Below are 14,027 nucleotides of genomic sequence, written 5' to 3' on the forward strand. Positions count from 1 at the left end.
AGGAGGCATTTGAACATGAGATGTGTGATGGTGGGGAGGTAGGTGACCCAAAGGTGGAGGTATGACCCCAAGCAGCGCAAGAAACACGCCACAGCTGGGCACATGCTCCCCCACTCACGTCTTGACAAGAACTGTCACTCCACCCAAGGTAAACAGCAGGGCCATACTCTACACTGGGTCAAAGCTCTTTGGCTAGGTTCTGTATGTGTATTTCTTCTCTGTTTTATGTAGGGAGGTGAATTAATACCTCTTGGTGACACCGCCTGCATTTGAAGTAGCTGCCAAATTTCCTTAAGCTCAAAAGTAAACTTTCTTTAATGGTTGATTGAACCAAGGGAAGCAGTAACATCCTATGTGATTCACTCACCTATGTTTTTTTCTATAAAAATATCTTCTCTTAAGGAAAAAAAATTGCTTATTAGCTAAGCAAGTACAGGACTTTAAAAAAGTAAACCATTGAATATAAATTATGTGTCCTTGACAACTTCCCTGTTACAACACATCCCTGTCCAACCCTGGATGCTCTTCAGAGAAAAATAATGAATTTCATCCTTGGTTCTTTTACTCTGGCATCCATGACTGTGCTTCACGTCTCCCCTACAGCCACCGCTGCTCCTCTACTGGGGCATCCCAGAAGCTGGTGTCTGCCCCAGGGCTCCAAACCAGAAGCACACAACATCCCTGTGCCTCCTGATCAGCCTCTGTCTCAGATGGTTATCCCTCAGTTCTCCAATCGGCTTCCTAAAGGGGCAAACCCTTTACCTTCTGAAATTCTATTTAAAAAATAAAATATCACATGCTTTCAAAAACACTTACCCAGTTTTCTTTACAATTCCCAGTGGAGCCAGCATCAGACAAAATAGTGAAGTAGAACCAACGTCTTCTTTGGGCCAAGCTCTTGCCTCTTTCCATATGCTTTCCTCCCCACCCCCACCCTACAAGCCAGGATTCTTAGCTGCAAGCAACAGAAACAAAGTCTGGCTGATTCAAGTCAAATAGAAACTCATGAAGAGGATAGTGTATATGTCGCATAATCTCTGGGAGAGTTAGAGAACCAAGTTTGGGATTCTGCAGCCGGAAGCAATTCCCCCAAAACACGCCACCGAACTTGTCTGGCAAGAACGCCACTGCCATGGATACTACGCACTATGGCTTGTGCCAACAGCACACGACCCCTGGACACAAGACTCTGCCTCTAGCCCCACAGCCACCACGAATTCAGACCACCTCCAGAGAGACTCTACTGATCCCACTTCTTCACGTTGCTCACTCCTATCCTGAGTCCAGAGGCAGGCATATCCGATCAGCAAAGCCCAGGTCGTTCACACGTGTCCTGGCCACAAAGGGAAGACATGGTCCTTTCACCTTCTAAAGTGGCCATCTCTGCTGCCACCGTCAGAACTAAGGAGATAGGAATTCACCAAACATGGGGCAGAGGGTTCAGACACTTGCCAAAAAGAAAAGTACGGGTACACTACACCTCCTTTCTTCAGAGCCACTCAGCTCTTTTCTGCTCTCCTAACCCACACAGAATCACTGCTTTGGTAAGCAGAGATGCAATGGGCTATCCCTCAGAAAGAATTGCTTTCTTACAGATGACCAAAGGAAAGGACACTGTTTAACAGAAAGCAACCGTGGAGGAGATATTGTAGGACAGAGATGTTCCCACACTTGACCCAGGCAACTTCTGACTCCTACTATGTCTAAAAGAGCAGAGCACACGCTGCTTTTCATTGTCCACCAGAACACAAGGTGCCTCAAGGCATGGGCCATGTGGTAGATTATTTGTAAAAGTGGCTGCAAGTGTTCTTCTTCCTGTACATATCCTCCTAAATATGACTTTCCAGCTCTTCCCATCAAGGAGTATAGTCTATCTCCCTACCCCTTGAATCTGGGCAGGCTTGATGACTTGCTTTGGCCAACAAACTGTGGAGGAAGTGATATGGTACCAACATCAGTTCCAAGCCCAGGCCTCCAGAGCATTTGCCTGCCATGGCTCATTCTCTGCCATGAGAACAAGCCCCAGCTAACCTGCTGGAGGGTGAGAGACTATGTGGAACAGGTGGCCTGTCCCAACGAGGCCGTCTAAGACCAGCAAGCTTGCTGCAAGTGCATGAGTGAGCCTGGCTGAGACCAGAACTACCCAGCTAAGCCCAACCCAAGTTGCCCATCCACCGATTTGAGAGCTAAATTAACTGGTTGTTACTTTAAGAAGCTAAATTTGGGGGAGGTCTGTTATGTAGCAAAAGCTAATTGATGCAGGACAGGCATAGTACCTCTGCAAAGCACCCTGGGTTCCAGACATGATGCTCAGCCTATATGGATAGAAGGGAGATGGCGGGTGCAGTTGGTACCCCCCCCACCCCCCACATCCCCTCGCCCTCACCATTTCAGTGCATGCCTGTCCAAATGCCTGTTGCCGCACCTGTATCTCAGGCCACCAGAGCCCGCCTGCCCACCCTCACAGCAGGCCAGGAGTGCCAAGGGGCCCTTAACCCATCGCTGAGGGGTTGGTGTTTGAATACCCGGCTCCCTTGCCCCTTGGGTATGCTATGTCAGAGGCGTGTGTCCTTTACTGGCTCCCAGATCATCCCAGGAGGATCAAACGAATAACTTAACTGGAAAACAAATCCTTTATCGGCTGCCATCCCTTCTCTGACTCACTTCTCCCACTCTCCCATTGGTCCTTCCTGGGATCGCCTCTCAAGTAAACTACTTACCTTCAAATCCTTAACTCAGGGTTTGCTTCTAAGCAACTAGATTGCTGGGCCCTGAGATGGGGCATCCACACAGAACCAGTACTGTCCCCAGCCCCTCACCTCTGCGTTCCACTGCTACCCCCAAGTCCAGTCCGGGAGTCCGCTGCATAGACGCTGCCCACTATCCCACCCTGCGACCCCTGAGCACAAACACTGCAGCACAGCCCCTCACAAGGCTTCAGTGGCTTGAAAGACCACTTCCTCCACTATCTGGCTTTGTCAACAGTTACTGCTTTTTCCTTCACTCTCCAGGGAAGAAAAGATGCCAACCATCTCATCTCATGGTCTGGAGGGTGAAGGTGGTGGAGAAGGTACGACTTAGAGGAGACCGAGGCTTGGAAATAAAAGGGATGGAGCAGGCTAGGCTCCCACCTGTTCCTCTGATCAGATCTGAGTCCCCAATAGGACATTGTACTCAGAATAACAAGTTCAGTAAACACAGCCCAGGGCTCAGGGCCCGTCTGCCCAGCACATACATTCAAAGATATTTACCAGGTGCCTGTTAGGTGCTGAGTACTGTTCTGGGTGCTAGGACATAGCATGTGCACGTACACACACACACACACACACACAACATATATCTATCCCCCAGGCCAGGGGCATCTGTCTTAGAGCCTTACAGCATAGAGGAAGCAGAAGTAGGAATGGATTCTGGAGTCAGGCAGACCTCTGTTCAAATCCTATCTCCATCCTCAAGGAACCGTGTGACCTTGGACATGTTGGTTAACCTCTCTGTGTCTGTTTCCTCCTCTGTGAGGCAGAGATAAATAGCAGAACCTATCTTGCAGGGATGTTGGGAAGCTAGACACATATATGAACCCTTAATAAACCTCAGCTATTAGGACTAATTTTCTTGCAGCAGGGCCTCTGTATTATATAACCTGATGTGTTTCCCACGAACTCCCACAAACTTCACTGACACAGGGCCCAGCAGGAACACACATGAGAGAGGCTGGTGGTCTCAATTCCTTCCACAGAGCTGCCCTTTGTTTGCATGTTCTTCACTTCTACAAAGAATAAGCTTCTTCATATTGCCTTTAAAAAAAAAAAACAAAGAATAAAAAACACAGCCCTATTGGGCTTTTATTTTTCTTATTCTTGATAGAACTATGAGTACAGAGAAATATTTTTCTACCATTCGGAGGAAAAGGTTCAGGCAGTCCTGGGGACTTATAGGGAGCAGTGGGGACTGGAGCAGGCTGGAGGGCATGAGCCTGCGTTTAAAAGAAACTGATGCTGCTTAGATCCACACGACCGATGCCACAATTGACGGCAAAGGGGAATTTGAGTCTTACGTGACCAGATCTCCCAGTGTTTCCAGAGATGCCAGATAACTGGATTATCTTTTTTTAAAATAAATTTACTTATTTATTTATTTATTGGCTGTGTTGGGTCTTCGTTGCTGCACACGGGCTTTCTCTAGTTTCTGCAAATAGGGTCTACTCTCCATTGTGGTGCGCGGGCTCCTCATTGCCATGGCTTCTCTTGTTGCGGAGCATGGGCTCTAGGCACATGGGTTTCAGTAGTTGTGGCACACGGACTCAACAGTTGTGGCTCACGGGCTCTAAAGCACAGGCTCAATAGTTGTGGTGCCCGGGCTTAGTTGCTCCACGGCATGTGGGATCTTCCTGGAGCAGGGATCAAACCTGTGTCCCCTGCATTGGCAGGCGGGTTCTTAACCACTGTACCACCTAGGAAGCCCTGGATTATTATCTTTAAAATCTCTTGGTTATTTTAAGTGTTGGCTCAAAGTATTTAGAAATTGTGTAGAGCTCAGTACATTTAACGGGTCTGTGGGCTGACTCAGACCCACAGGCAATAATGACCTTAAGGCCTCTCCATCCTTTGCTCATCTCAAGGTCTCTGCAGTCTGAGCCTCGTGATGCAGGGCTGCTACCCTACACAGCCCCCAACGGGCACCATTCACATTCAATTCCTTAAGACTTGTGGCTCAGAGCCGTAGCAGGGGCCCTCCCGTACCCCCAGAGCCAGGCCAGTGTAGAGCTGCAAGCAAGCCTTTCTCCAGACAGATGCTGGCCCTCACCAATTTCCCTCCTCTGATTCATTGGCACTAAATGTACCACCCCATCAGCAGGGTCTCACAAGATACTGTCCTCTAATTATCTCAAGCTCATCTTTTATTGTATCAGTATACAATGCTATCAGAGTACAAAATCCAGTCTTGTTAATTGATAGTTTCATTAGTGTATGTCTTGTTTCCCTAACTAAAATGTAAACTTTATGAACTAGGATCACATTTTACATCTTTTTTGAACCATATAGCACCTTTAAACTGTATTAGCACCCAATACCTACCTATATGTTGACTGCTTCATTACAGAGGTAATTCTGAATTTGTTGCTATTGTGGGTGGCATTTGGATAACACAGTACTTCAGGATACAGAAATAATCTTTTCCAGGTACATGAAGAAAGAGGAATATGTAGGCGCAAGTCCTTAATTTATCTAAAAGAAAAAAAAAAAATTCACCATCTGTGTGCCTTCCATGTCAGCCCATGCCAGCCATAGAACGCAATCCTATAGCAGGGGGTGTTTTAATGTTGTCCTTGAGAGTAGCTTATTTTTAATATTCTCACCAGTAAAATGAAATCATCCAGGCTTACTAGCCATCTCCTAGAGAGGCCTGAGAAAAGAATGTATACACCAACTCCATTTATAAAGTATATTTTAAATCAGAGTATTAGGTATGTTGCAGCTGAGTGCACTGTTAGGTACCTAAAGTATACCAGAAAAAGAATCTCAATTGTTAATTTATGCCTGGGTTGAACTATTTATATTCAACCTAGTCATTATTTAATTAAATAGTCTGTTACCTTGGGGTCTCCCTGTAGTCCCTGTAATTTGTTAGGCAGAATAAAACAACCCATTTGCACCTGTATGCACTCTTCCCTTCTCAAGGCTACTTAATTTTTTTTTCTGTCTTAATAGGCCTAGAACCCCTAATAAAAGAGAGTTGAACAAACAGTCTGAGAACAGAGGAGTGAATACAAACACAGAGTACTTGAATCACGAGGTAGGCCAGCTGGAGAGAGTCTTGAAGATAACCGAATCCAACTCTCTCCTTCCTACAGATGAAACAAGCGAGACCCAGAAAGTTTGGGTGACTCACTCAAGGGACCCACAGCCAGCGAGGGAGACTACACTCATCCGATTCCCAGTGTTCGCTCCACTCTCAGTAACCCGGAACACAAGGGCTCCTTCGAACCTCCCCAGCCAGGCTCTAGGAGGACCGAATCTTGTAGTACAGTGAGCTCATAGAACTGGAAGCCATGAAGCTTAAACCAGTAGCAAACTTTTATCCATTCAGTATTTGTTGAGTGACTGCTAAATGCCAGGAGATGGAGGTAGAATGATGAACAAGAGCCCAGGTGCCTGCTTTGCCAGATTTACCTCCAAGTTTAGTGGGGTGATGGCCAACAAATAAAAGAATACATGAACATGACATTTATGGAAAGTGCCAAGTATTAAAATACCCAACCAGTATGGTATGACAGAGTGGGGAGGAGGGGCTGCTTTGGACAGGGTGTCAGGGAATCACTCTGCAATGTCCCTGATTGAAGGAGGGGGGCGGGCAGGAGAACACAGAGAGGGCAGGCAGGGGGTCAGTGGTAAGTACCGGACTTTGGTTTGAACATTGCCAATAACAGGAAGTTCACCATCTCCAAAAGCCAGCTCACATTGTTAAAAAGTTCTTTCCTAGACTGAACTGAAATCTACCTCCCTAGGACTTCAGATTTCAGTAACTCATTCTCACGAGCGTCACAGAAACAAGTCAGCTAAGGGATATTAAACAGCATGTTCAAATGCTAAACACAATCCTCAAATAAGACAGTTGCTCCAATGTTTTAATTTAAGATGGCGTGCGTGGGAAAATACAACATACCAAGGAGATGACTTACATGCTCTCAGTCAACCTCCAATTCATAAAAGGATTTCAAACCACCACTTCAAAGGAGGTTCAGACAGCCACTTCGAGAGTCCTAGACCTGTCCATGTGAGTCACCTGACATCACCAAAGAGACACACCAACTCCTTTCTGCCTAGAACTCCAGTTGGGGTTTTACAGCCTCAACCCTGCTGCCCCCGCTGCCCCATTGTTCAAGATGGCAAAGGACATTTGGCTCTGTGCGTTTTGCTTTCTAAGATATTCATGGAATCATAGAAGAACTCAACTGGCCCAACTCCCTTATTTCATAAACAAGGAAATGGAAGCCCGAAAATAAGAAGTAACCACTCGCCTCTCTCAGCAAGTTGTGGCCAGGGCAGGACTTACCCCCTCCAGCCCCCAAACCAGGCTGGACACGGTCAGGCAGTTGCACTAACATATAACTCCCAGTTTTGCTTGCATGTTGGGAGGGACTTCCAGACCTCTGGTGATTTCTAATGCATGTTTAAGAAGAGGAAGTCCAGCTCCCTAACTCGCTTTTCATGTGGACCCACAGCCCAGAGATCTTCTGAATATCTGACTACACACTGAAGGAACCACGGACAGTCATTGCTTTCTTTTTTTTCTGGCAGGGGCAGGGGTGGGGAAGTGGTCCTCCACTGTGCAGGAAGACCTGCTCCTGCTCCAAAACGAACCAAAAGATGCAGGATGTGGGGAGAGAAGCCAAGGTCAGGGACAACACCAAAGCCAAAAATATTCCAGCTTCTATCTGAGTCCAAAAATCTGACAGAACCAAACGCCTGGCTGCCCGCAATGCCCCCCGGGAGGGGCTGTAAGCCGAGCAGTGAAATGGTTAGTAACACGAGAAGAAAGAGGCCTGAGGAGACAGGCCTTCTTGAGCCAGTCAATGAAGCGCCCAGGCCCTGCCCTCCTTCCCCCAGCTTCAGGCAAAGCAAGGGAGGATTTGAGCAGTGGCAGAGCTGATTGGCGGGGCCTCCTTCCTCTGCGCCTGCTGGCTTCTGCTGCTGAATGGAGCTCTGAGAACACAGCATCTGTGTCCCTCTGACTCCCCGCACTAGCAGGAACAAATGACTTCCTTGGGTGGAAGGGGAACAGTGGAATGCAATTCAATAACATGGGCAGCATCTCTCAGAAAAGCAAGCATCAAAAAAGAAACACCAACTCCCGCAGCCAGCCAGTACCTTCCAGAGCAGGCCCCCAAGGTCCTCAGTTTCAGGTAGACAGAAGGCTGGTAGCGGATTAGAGAGTAATCACCTTAGCCCTGGGGAGGCTCCAGCATTCCCTGGGGTCTGTCCATCGCTCACCAGGCAGGACAAAACCCCTCTGAGTAGTACAATATTATTCTCTCCACCTCTAGCCACGCAGCGGCACAGCCATCGCAAGGACCTGGTTTTCAATCAGCTGCTGCACTTGAGGCTGAGCCCAGAGCAGTCGCCATCACCATAGCGTGCCCCAGACTCCGCCTTGATAAGAGAGGCAGAAAACAAGCCTACCCTCTGCTCACCACCCCGACCCCCTGGGCTTGCAGTGGGGGTGACCAGACAGGATGGAAACATCCCAAGGAGGACAGGCTGGGAGAAAAATTTTCCCCCATGACTGTGGGTCCCCAAGGGAGAGTGAATATCAGAACCCAGATCTGCTGAGTGACCCCAATGCCATCTGACATCTGCCTCCCAAGTCAAGTGTGGGGTCAGAGAGCTTGGGTGTTGGGGTCACACAGACCTGGGTCCCAGCCTGGTCATGTGTGAATAGGTGGTTGTGAGTGGTGACTTCTCCTTGAGTCTGGCTTTCCCCATCTGTAAAATGGGTCTAATGATGGTACTTACTCATAGGTACTGTCAAATGAGACCATGTGACAGAGGCTGGGCCCAGAGCCTAGCACACTTGGTAAGTCTCCACGAATGCTGAATTGTGTCTTTTATTAACGTAAATTTTAAAGAATTGCCTACAACATACACACCACAGCTGAGTCTGAGACAGGAAATCCAGAGGGTGGGCCAAGGCAGCAAAGCGTTGTAGATGATGACACTAAAACATCTCTGGAGGAGGGCTCTGTCACCTGGGGCTACATACTGCTCCCATACTCTCAAAACCACCTTTGTTCTGGGTCTTTTCACTCCTGAAGCTCCTTCCCCTCCACCTCATCTGATCCTTACCATAGCCCTAGAAAGTAGCCAGGGTGAGGATGCATCCTGTGCCCCTGCTTACAGGAGGAAAACAAGTCTCAGAGAGGTTAAGTGACTTACCCGAGGTCATACAGCTAGTGAGCAGCTGAGCAGTCACAAATCCAGGCTCCTGCCTGACAGGGCTGGAATGAGAGGGAGGCAAATAAGGTGTCTGGGGTGTAAAATGTAAGGAGGCCTTCTCTGGTACACCGGAGTGAGCATCTTCTTCAATTCAGCCCTGCTGCCTGACCCCAAGCCATGGACCCTTCCCGGAGCTCGAGGCCACTGCCCCACGCACTGGACTTGCAGGTCGGCCCTACAAGAACCCATCCCCAGAGCCTTGGGCTGGCCACATATACTGGTTAAGCTGGGCTTCTTCCTCTGTCAGGATTCAGGAACATTCTCCCAGAGCCTGGCTGCAGGAACCACTTCCCAAAAGAGTGGGATGGAACAGAGGGTGGAGGTGGTAACATCCAGGTGAGGCTTCCACGCACCCTTGAGCCTGCGAGCCCGGGAAGACAGGCTGGGCCAGGTCCACGGAGGCCTCAGCCCCCACCAGCCTTAGGGAGAGATGGGCCGGGACAGGCAGGCCACGTGGGCAACTCCCAGGACCGTGGTCCCTGGATGCCTGTCTGTTCAGCCCAGCTCTCCTCTCTCCAGCCCCTCGGAGCCCAGCTTGGCCTCCCTCAACCTCACACAAAGTGTGGGAGGCACCAACCAGCTACCAGAGATTTCTTTTGAATCTGCAAAGAGAGTCTCTTTTCTAACACAGATGATCGCACTTAGTAATTAGCCAGCTTGCCTGAGTCTGGATTACCGTATATTTAGCTTTTTAGAAGAAGCAACACCAATGCACCAAGGGGCAGCATCAAGTCATTGGCAGCTGTGTAGGCTTGAGAACTGATCTGCTGGCATTCAAATCCCACTTCACCTGCGAAAGTTACTCACCTGCTCTGGGCTCATTCTCTCCTTCTATAAAAATGGGACGGGAGCATCACCACCGCCTTCAGGTTGTTGCTATTACAAAAACCAGCCATAATGTTTTAAGTGCCTGTAACGGGCCAGGTACTGAATTTTTTTTTCCTTATATGTATTTTTCAACACTCACAACAGCTCTGTTTCTGTTCTTGCGGTGTAGCTTACATGCAGTAAAGTGCATAAATCTTCAGCATGCAGCTCAGTGAATTTCATGTGTATATACTCTACCTCCTAACCACATCTCTAGCCATGTGGGTCAGGTTCGCCTGCTTATGAAACTCACATACATGAACTCATATAAAATGTGCTCTTTTGTGGCAGGCTTCTTTCACTCAACTTTCTGTTTTTACAATTCACCCATGTTGTTGTGTGTAGCTGTCATTTCCCCTTTTATACAGCTGTATAGTATTCCACTGTGTGACTGCTACAGTTTGTCCATTGAACTAGGTGTTTGTCCTCTTCCTCATCACCACCACCATCATCATCACCATCATCATCATAACCCCATTTTGCAAACAAGAAAACTGGGGCCCTGAGCTGCTTACTAAGTTTTTACCTTGAGGCTTGAGTACAGTTGACTCCAAGCAGGAACTTGAATCCAGGTTCCTAACTCCAAAACCAACTTCCTACCTGGATAGCAGAGCCTCCCTTCCTCCTGCAGTGCTGGGGTGGGCAGAAATGAACTCTATCCCGTGAGGTCATGAGCTCCTTCTCCCTCAGGTTCCATTGGGAGTCAGGGACAGCTACCTGACTGGCTTCCGGTGGTGAGAAAGTTGCCTCAGCTTGGCCATCTCCAATATTTATTTTTCACTGTCCCTCTGATAGTGCAGGTACAGTCGTCACTCACAGCCCTGTACCTTGAGACCCGGTCTTTGCCAATATGTCGAAACAACTGCAAACAGCTTAAGCATGGTGGAGGCATCCTCAGCCCCTGATCGGCAGCTGGCTCTTGTGGGCAGAAGAAGGGAACCTGGCCTGGCATGTGGGCAGCCCCTGTCCTGGCTCCTCAGTGACTGATTTCCCACAGTGGTAACTCAGATGTGACCCTTCAGGGATCCTGCAAGAAGCAGCGTATGCTTGGGCCAGAAGGTTTCTCTGTAAGCCAAGCTTTACAAGAGGTGGGTCACCACAAAGGTAGGTCACCAAGAGGTGGGTCACCACAGAGTCCCCCAGAGCTGACCTGGCCTCAAGAAAGGGCCAAGATTTCACCTTGCTTCTCAGCTCTCTGAATCCCTATTTGCTGCCAGAAGCCAGGCTGAGGAGGGCCACGTGCAAGGCAGCCGGGGATGGCGAGGAGCCTGGCTGGTGTCCCCTGCCCTGTCCTCTGAACTCAGGTAGCATTCAGGTCAGTCCAGCAAGATGTGATTAAATGGTTGGCTACGTGCAGGGAGGGAGACCCTGGGGGAAGAAGGGCACAGGCCAACTCTCGAGGCGGCCCTGGGGCACCCTTTGCTCTGTCAATCATTAACAGAAGCCGCCCCATGGCAGGGGGAGAAGGGGAAAGTCCAAGGGGGTGGCCTGCCCCGCCTCCTGGGCACCATCCTCCAAACGCACCAATCCAGGGCCTCGTGGGAAATGAGCTCATGACAGTCGGTGGAGGGGGTGTGTGCAGAGTCATCTAATCCAACAAGCCGCTTCTCATGTCCCTGCAAAACCTCCACAAAGCCAAGGGAGACAGGAACTTACACTGGTCAATTTGCAGTTACTCTGTGCTAAGGACTATGCCAGATGCATTCAGAGTGCCAGCCTGTGACACGGTAGTAAAGCTGGCCTGTGTGGGTTCAAATCCTGACACTTCTGTGCGATGAATGAGTGAGCGTCTCTGCACCGCAACTTCTCCGTCTGTAAAGTGGTGGTAGTGCAGAATTTCTCAGAGGTCACTATGAGCATTTAAAGAGTTAGCACGCACACACCATTCTCAGACTACCTGGCACTGAGGAAGAGCCATCGTTGCTATGGTTCCCTTGATCCTCACTGTCACCCCTCAAGGCACACATGGAAACTCCAAGGTTGAGTCACTTGCCCAAGCTGGTATAAGCAGAGCTGGGATTCGAACCCAAGTCAAAGGGCTCCAACCTCCATGCCATAGAAACTTCCTCCTGCCATGACCCTGTCTGCCCAGTAACCAGTACTTTGTCATCCAGTTGGCTGCAAAACCCATCTCATACCTACCTCTGCATTCTCCCAAAGGTCCTCCTTTCACCAGAGTGACACTGAGATGCAGCAGGCTCCCAACCTTCCCCTTGAAAATGAGGCTTCCAGGCCTAAAAAGGTAAATCATTGCTCAGTGGCCAAAAGAGCTCATTTCTTTGAGCTACTCCAAAGGAAGAAATTTAACCAAAAGCCAGACCATGAGTGGTGGGGCCAGCAGCCATGGAGGCCCTGCCCAACCAGGACAGACCTTGCAAAGGCCCTCAAAACAGAGATGCCCCAAGGTCCAGGGCAGGAGGTGGGGAAGGAGGCCTCATGCCCCAGGAAGCTGCCTGACAAAGGCAGGCCTGGCCTTTCTGGCCCCACTTCCCTCTGTGGAGGCCTCCCTTCCAGCTCTCTCTGCATGGTTCCTATCCTTCCCAGCTCTAGAGGAGCTCATGGATGTCCCCTGCCAGCTCTGGGCTCAAACCTCCCTGGACTCCCTGCCAGACTAGAGCACAGGACTAGGGCTGCTGCTGAGGCCTTTCATCACCTAACATCCTGTAAAAAGAATGGGCTGAAAAGATTCTATTTCATTTCCCAAGTAGCTTTGGATCTTGGTATCTCTTCTACCTTTAAGATCTATATCGTAGAAAATCAGGTTCTTGTGGTGACCATGCATGGGCCTGGGTTGCCTAGGTCCCAGCCTGTGTGTTTCCCCTGGAGACACTTAAGTGGGGTGAAGGGTCAAGTGCTGGGCACAGAAAGCTTCCCCAGGCCATAGGGAACCTCCCCTCGCCTTTTCAGCCAGTGCCTACACTCCAGGGCCTCTGGAAATCAATGCCTCCATCCCTGTTATCACTCAGGGGACTGAGTCCAATGGAGGAAATTCTGGGCTGGTCAGTGGGTATGCCCAGCCCCCTCTGAACCCACTCCGTGTCTCCACAAGCTGGGGGATTAGAAAGATATCGCCGTATGCTCAACTACACCTTCAGAAAACAAGTTCAAGGTGCATAATTACACCTGACTTTTTGTTTTAGTCAGAGAGGAAGCGCACGTGCCCCCACCACCCAGATGCACACACTCACTCCCTCCTCAAGGGACAGGAAGCCCAGGTTTACTCCAGACCCAGGAAGGGCTGCTTTTACCCCTTCTTCCACCACTAGCCCCTGCCTTGAAAGAGGTAATAGTCCCTTTTTTCTACCTCACGGCCCTGCCCTGCAACAGGCACCTGCTGGCCAGGGAAGGGTCAACAGGGTACCTAAGGTAGGTCTCCCCCCCAGCCTCAAGGACAGCCCTGGCTCAGCTGATGTCTGCTACAGACCCGCCTGCCTTGGGAGGGGCCGAGCGGAGTTCAAGTGGAAACTCAGCTTACCCCCCAAAACTTACTAAGTGCAAGGAACCGAAGCCAGCGAAGCCTCAGATAACAATATCCATCTCTGCCTCCTCAAAAAGAAATCCTCCCAAGAATCAGACTCAGGGTTTCAGAAGGATCCAACCTCTCTCTGGCAGGCAAAACATCCCCTCTAAGTGGTCATCTGACATTGGCTGGGGTTCCTCTAGCCAAGAGACCTCACCCTTCCCAAGATGACAGACTACCTATCCTGCATGCCATCAGGGGTGCAACAGACTAAGGTGGCAAGAACTGATGACATCCTGTTTGTGGGCCGCTTTCATACCCCTTCCTTTTAACAGCCCTCCAAATACAGAAGCATATGTTGGGTCCAAGTGAAACCACTTCTGCCCCCAGTGCCCTGTGACTGAGCCCCTCACCACCCTGGAAACTCCTCTTTGAGCCCGCAATGGTTCATCAATACCCACCCCAAATAGGTTTTAGCGCTTCCGATCAATTTCCTGTGGGAAAAAAACAAGCCTGGAGGGACTTCCCTGGTGGTCCAGTGGTTAAGACTCCACACTTCCAATGGAGGGGGCATGGGTTCAATCCCTGGTTGGGGAATTAAGATCCCACATGCCAGGCAGTGTGGCCAAAAAAAAAAAAAAAAAAAAGACTGGAAGCACCCAAATGAACACACTCAAATCCAGGTTTGTGGGAGTGCTACATGCTAC

This window comes from Hippopotamus amphibius, chromosome 4 (assembly GCF_030028045.1).
Source record: "Hippopotamus amphibius kiboko isolate mHipAmp2 chromosome 4, mHipAmp2.hap2, whole genome shotgun sequence".
In the NCBI taxonomy this organism is placed as follows: Eukaryota; Metazoa; Chordata; class Mammalia; order Artiodactyla; family Hippopotamidae; genus Hippopotamus; species Hippopotamus amphibius.